A 6,641-nucleotide genomic window follows, 5' to 3' on the forward strand; every position below is an offset into this window, starting at 1 on the left:
CATGCATGGATGTAAAGCTTGTAGCTTTACGTTGTAAATGAGCCTTAAGAGTGTAGATCTAGAGTTTGGGAAGGTTTTCTGCCTTGAAATCATCTGAATGAGAAAAGAGTCTGAATGGACTTGCTGAGTCGAGGAGCCGACTCGACGAGTCGGTTAGGGTTTGTCTCGATGAGCTGGCCATGCTATAACTCGGCGAGTTAGGGGTTATCTCCACGAGCTGGACCTTCACGAAGACTTGTAAGGGACGACTGGACTCGATGAGTCACTTGAGTGCACTCGGAGAGTCAGGTCAAACTTCGACTGTTGACTCGAGTTTGACTTCTGTTGCTTTTAGGTTTGGCCAACATGAGTATTTGGGACCATGGAGGGGTAAAATGTTGTTTTACCTATTTCAAGAATTTGAGAGAAAGAGAGAGTAACCTTGGTGTAATTGAGTACGAATAGAGTATTAATTAGAGATGGTTATCCTATGTATTAGGCAGAGGCTAGTACTAGATTTCCAAGCACGAGATTTGTACTTACTAGCTTACGAGGTGAGTCGTCTCACTATACTTGCCATGTGTTGTATCCTTGAGTGATTGAGATGTCTTATGTGCTTATTTGTCTTATTGTGCTACCTTGCATATTGTCCTTGTGATTTATGCTTAACGTTGGGAACTTATTGAGTTAGGGCTGGAGGGTCCTCACGAGTGGTGGGACCGGAGGGTCTTGAATGGTCAAAGTATATGGTTTGGGCTAGGAAATACATGTATAGATGAGTTAGGGCATTTGAGATTGTTATTTGGAGTATTTTCAGTATTTTTGGTGTTTTCGGTCTAGGAAGGTTCTCGGTTCGGGTGTGACTGAAAACCTCTTTTCGGTCTATGCTGGTATAAATAGGTTGTGAGGTTGTCATTTGTAAGTAGTTGTTCACTGTGATGTTTTCGGTCCATTGAGTTGGATCAAATGGTTCTTAGTTATAATCGTATGCAAGCTCAATTTCAATCATTCTGGTACTCATATTCTTCTTTATTTCATTTGCTTGATTGATCATTGGTAAAGATCCTTCCATCAAGGACCTTACAATTGGTATCGGAGCTTCAAACTGGTGTCAATTAAGCTCGTTATTTAGTTCTCGGCTTCACAACATTTTTTCATCACGTTCTCGGTCATTAAAAGCTTCTTTTTGCAAATATATTGAAGATCAGATTGGAGTTTACATCGTGTAGAATCAAGATCTGTTTGGAATTCAACGTTTTGGTTAAATTCTTACAGTTTTCGGCTTGATCTCCATCAACCGAAAACTCATACTCAACCGAATTCTCTTTGATAAGTGGTTTTTTGAAGCTCTAATTGGTATTCTCATTGCGTGGAAATCAAATCAGATCGAAAAACCAAGCTCTTTATTGAAATCTGTGAAGTTTTCAGTATAATCTTCATTAACCGATAACTGTTCATCAACCGAAAATTCTTGTGTTCTTCAACCGAAAATCTTATTCAATCCAGACCTCCTTGAAACTTCATAATACGAAAACTCTTGAGTCTTCACCAACCGAAAATCCTTGAACATTTAGAAACCGAAAAACCTTATCACTTAGAAACCGAAAACCTTATCTTTTCTTCTCAACCGAATACTCTCAAACCGAATTCATCCAATCACACCTTGTTTTTGGTCAAGGTTCTTCAACTGAAAACCCATTTTTCTTTAATCTTTTGGTTTATTTTTCAAGTTAATTTTTATTAAAAATTAAAAAAAAATTAAAAAAAAAAAAAGAAAATATGGAATCTCAAAACATGTCTGCTCATCATGAATTGGATGCTATTATGGGTACCACTTCTCGAATTCCCGGATTGTTATCAGCAGAATGATTTCCTAAATGGAAATATTGGATTGAAAAATACATCAAGATGAAGGATTTTAAAATTTGGAGAAGTATTCTAAGAGGTCCAATCCATATGACACTCACTATGGCATTATCCGCAGAAATTGCTCAAGGTTTTCGTGAGTACACTTCAACAATGGCATTTTGAGAAGCCGTGATTGAAGTATACGAAGGGAATGAAGACATGAAACAAAGTCGCCAGGGCATGTTGCGACAGAAGTTCAACATGTTTAACTATGTCTTGGGGGAATCTCTTGAGTATCAATTGCAAAGTTTTATCACACTTACCACCGAGATGAGCTCTGCTGGTGTTATGGTTACAAAATCTGAGATCAACAAGAAGCTATTGAATTCTCTACCGAAATCTTGGGATATGAATGTCTCAGTGATAAAGAAGACCAAAGATTTGAACCGTTTGAGTTTGGCCGAAACGATGGCGATCATTAAGGCTTGCGATCTTGATGATAAGCAAAGAGAGATTAATCATGTTAATTCATACTCCTCTGCAAATCTTGGAATCCAAACCACCAACAACACTGCTTTCTCAAGTTTCTCTACTCCTCAAGTCTCTCAAGTATCTCATGTTCCTCAAGTTCAACCCTATGTGACTCATCAGACCACTTCATATGTCTTCCCTTCAATGCAAAACATTCAAGTTTCTCAACCTCAATCTTCTCTTCAACAAGCTGGTTCTGTTGTTGGTTCATCCTCAAATGCACCCATTCATGCTCATGGAATTAATACTCCATCTTCATCATTGAAAGAAAAAGAAGAAAATCTGTCCCTCGCCACTAGTCTAGTGAACTGTTACAATGCTTTTGTGACCGGAGAACTTTCCCCACAATTATCATTTGCTGACCTAGATCAAATCCATTTAGAGGATGTGGAGGAGATGGACATCAAATGGCAAATGGCCATGGCCGTTTTTAGGGCAAAAAAATTCTCCAAGAAAACTGGGAAGAACAACTGGAGTGTGAACTCTGACAAGAAAGTAGGGTTCAACAAAGAATAGTTGAGGTGTTATAATTGCCATGAACCTGGACACTTTGCCCGAGAATGTCCAAAACCAGATCGAATAGAGAATTTTGAGCGAGCTATGGTGCCGGCGAACAACAACAGGGGATCCACTACAAACAATCAGACTGTGAACTTGGCTATGGTGGCTCAATCCTTTGATTAGGAAGACCAAATTCAAGCTCTGAATATTTCAGGACCTGAAAATGCAGATTTTGCCCAGATCAAGGATGGTGTGGAAGAAGAAGCAGAGAAGGATCCTGAAGAGGAAATTATGAATCTTTAATTTCCATTCATGGTGCAAACCACTTCAGAGCCTGCCAAACCCGAGGTCAGTGAATATAGTTGGTCTCAATCTTGTATGAAAATTGTTAAATTCCTACGTGACCAAATTGAATTAATTAAGAGAGAGAATGAGGACCTTAAGTATGAAGGCTTTACACTTAGGAAAAATCAAAAGCCTTTGAAAACTCAATTAGAGAACAAAAAAAATAGATTTTAATAAATTGCAAGAGGATTACAACAAGTGTGAGAATTATGATCATCTTAAAAGAAAACTTGTTGTTGTAACCGCTGATCTTGATGCATTGAAAAACCGATTTCAAAATGTTAAATTTAATTTTAAAAAATTCGATGGGTCAAGTGAAATTGTTGCATAAATGATCGAGGAACAAATATAGTGGAAGGACATTACTTGTGGAAACCAGAGAAACGTAGGATTAGGATTTGAGAGTGTCCCTCCTCCCTTCAATCATAATTACACTACTATTCCTCTATCTCAAGAAGAAATTGACAGAGAACCTTTCTTAGTTTATGGGAAGCCAACCTCTGAACAAGCAACACGGTCTAATGATAAAATTTTGGATACTAACATTTCTACCTTAAGTTCAGATGTGTCAGTAGCTCAGGGGGAGCAAGAAGCTGAAAAGTCTGATTCGAATAATTCTATGTCTAAATTTGGTGTTGAATTTTGTGATGAGTTTGTGTTAAACTCAAAAACTGATGTCTTTGTTTCTGGTGGTGTGTTGTTTCAGACTGATAATTTTGAAAATAATGATGTTTCTGATAAAGTTGCTAATTCTGATTCGAGTGCTTCTACATCTTTTACGTTTGCTACACAATCCAGTACTTGTTCTTGCAAATGTGAAAATTCTAGAAAAGATAATAAAAGCCAGAAATCTGACAAAAGCAGTACCAAATCCAATGATAATAAACAAATTTGCTTCAATTGTGGTATTGCTGGTCATATTGCCAGAAACTATCTCAATCGGATGTTTGTGCATTACTTGTCACAAAGAGGAGAGAATGAGTCTAGAGGACGGTCTTTAATTAGAAAGTCCTCAAGAACTCGCTCTCGAGATGATGACTGGAAAGCAAATCAAAAGAATAAAATGGTAGTTTTTCATAAGAACAAATAGGTTTTTAATAAAATCACAAAAAGTTTGCCAAAATCGACCAAAGCTAAGCCAATGTCGATTTCGTCAAAATGCAGGTCTGGATCTTCAACTTCTTCAAGTAGAAAATCCACCTGCTCAATGAAAACTAGAGAGAAAATTGTTTCAAAACCTAAATATCAATGGGTGCCAAAATTAAAATCTAACCAGTCATCTTCATCCTCTCTATCTGGTGTAAATGAGAGTTCAAATTCAGGAAAATCAAAGGATAAATCTATGAATGTTAAGGGTCAACCCATGACTGTAATGACATGGGTACCCAAATCTAAATGATTCCACTCATCGTGCAGGGACAATTGCGGAGGAATGTCGTCAGACCATGGTATGTCGACAGTGGCAGCTCCCGACTCATGACAGGAGATATCTCCCAACTGCACAACATTCAGACCTTTAATGGGGGACATATCTCCTTCACGGGTGGAGAAGGCGGAAAAATCACGCAAAAAGGAACGGTGACCAATGGAGTTCTTAGTTTTGAGAACGTCAACTATGCTCCTGGATTGAAGCACAGTTTATTGAGTGTTTCTCAAATCTGCGAGAAGGGTTATTCGACACACTTCACCAATAAGGAATTTCTAATCTTAAAGTCTGGCATTGACATCCCAGAGGAGTGGATTCTCGTAAAATCAAAGCAGGATGGGAATGCCTACATTATTGACATGAACAACAACATACCTGATGAAGTCACTTGTCTCTTTTCAAAGGTCTCAGAACAAAACGCTATGTTGTGGCATCGTCGACTTGGCCATGCAAATGCAAAGAATCTGAACTATCTTGCCAAAAACGTAATGGTCTGTGGTTTACCTGTCAGAGACTTCATCACTTTTGAAAAATGTGTGTCATGTGCTCAAGGAAAACATCATCGAAAGCCACATCTGGCAAAGCAGGTCAACTCCATCAGTCAGGTGCTCCAATTCTTACACATGGACTTGTTTGATCCGGTCAACGTCCTCAGCATCATCCAAAATTCATATTGTCTTGTTTTGATAGATGACTTCTCTCGCTTCACGTGGGTCTTCTTTCTATCCAACAAAGCTGGGATCGCTGACCTTATCAAGAAGTTCATTGTAATGATCGAGAACCAAACCAACCACCAAGTGAAAGCGCTACACACAGATAATGGAACAGAATTCAAGAATGTTGTTCTTGATCATTTTTGCTCTGAGAATGGGTATTATGCGTCAGTTTAGTTCTGTTCGGACACCACAACAAAATGGTGTTACTGAGCGGAGGAATCGAACATTACAAGACGCAGCAAGGACGATGCTATGTGATTCTAAACTTCCAGTTTTCTTTTGGGCAGAGGCGATCAACACTGCTTGCTACGTTCAAAATCGTGTCCTAATCAACAAAGCCCAGATGAAAACTCCATATGAGATACTATATGGACACAAGCCATCTGTCACCCATTTCAGAGTATTTGGTTGCCTTTCACTCTTCTGCACTTGGAGTCCAACCCAAAAGTCAATGCAAAATCTGATGACTGCTATTTCGTCGGATACGCTGCTCGTACTACTTACAGGGTATACAATAAGAAGACGAAGCAGGTCGTGGAATCATTTTAATGTACACTGGCTGGAAGAGAATGAAACGGATGGTAGGGTGGGTCCTGATTGGCTGTTTGACTACACATCACTATTCAAATCTTTTAGTGTGTTGTCTGATATCCAAGCTGGGTCTACCTCTGGCTCAAAGAATATCATTGAAGATGATGATGAAGAGGCTGTTTACAGACCACCATTGGTTTCTGCTACTGATCCCCCGGTGGTGTCATCTGTTCCAATCACTTCTCCAGAGTCCTCAACATAACAATCTGCTCCAGATATGGATGCTACTCCTCTAACTCCAGTTGAAAGAGAGTTCATGAACCAAGATGCTTCTGCTGTCATTCAAAATCTGATGGAATTTCTCTTTCCCGAACGAATCCTTGATGAGTTTGTAGCAAATCCACCAAAAGAAACTGTTTCATCTACTGTGGATTCTTCAGCAAGTGACGGAGCGATTAATATTCATAATCTTCCTGTTTCACGCAATGACATCAGTCAAGAGATACCCTCTCATATACAGCACGATCATCCGATCGAGAATGTCATTGGCCAGCTGGGCGACGGTGTTAAAACTAGAAGCCAGAGTGGAGACATCAACACATGTCTCTATTCTTGTTTTATCTCTCAAATAGAGCCCAAGAACGTAGAAATGGCTTTGAATGAGCCCAGCTGGGTGGATGCAATGCATAACGAGCTAAATCAGTTCGAAAAGCTTGGGGTTTGGATATTGGTGGAATTGCCTAAAGGCAAGAAGTCTCTCGACA

Source organism: Lactuca sativa, chromosome 5, assembly GCF_002870075.4.
Source record: "Lactuca sativa cultivar Salinas chromosome 5, Lsat_Salinas_v11, whole genome shotgun sequence".
Lineage (NCBI taxonomy): Eukaryota > Viridiplantae > Streptophyta > Magnoliopsida > Asterales > Asteraceae > Lactuca > Lactuca sativa.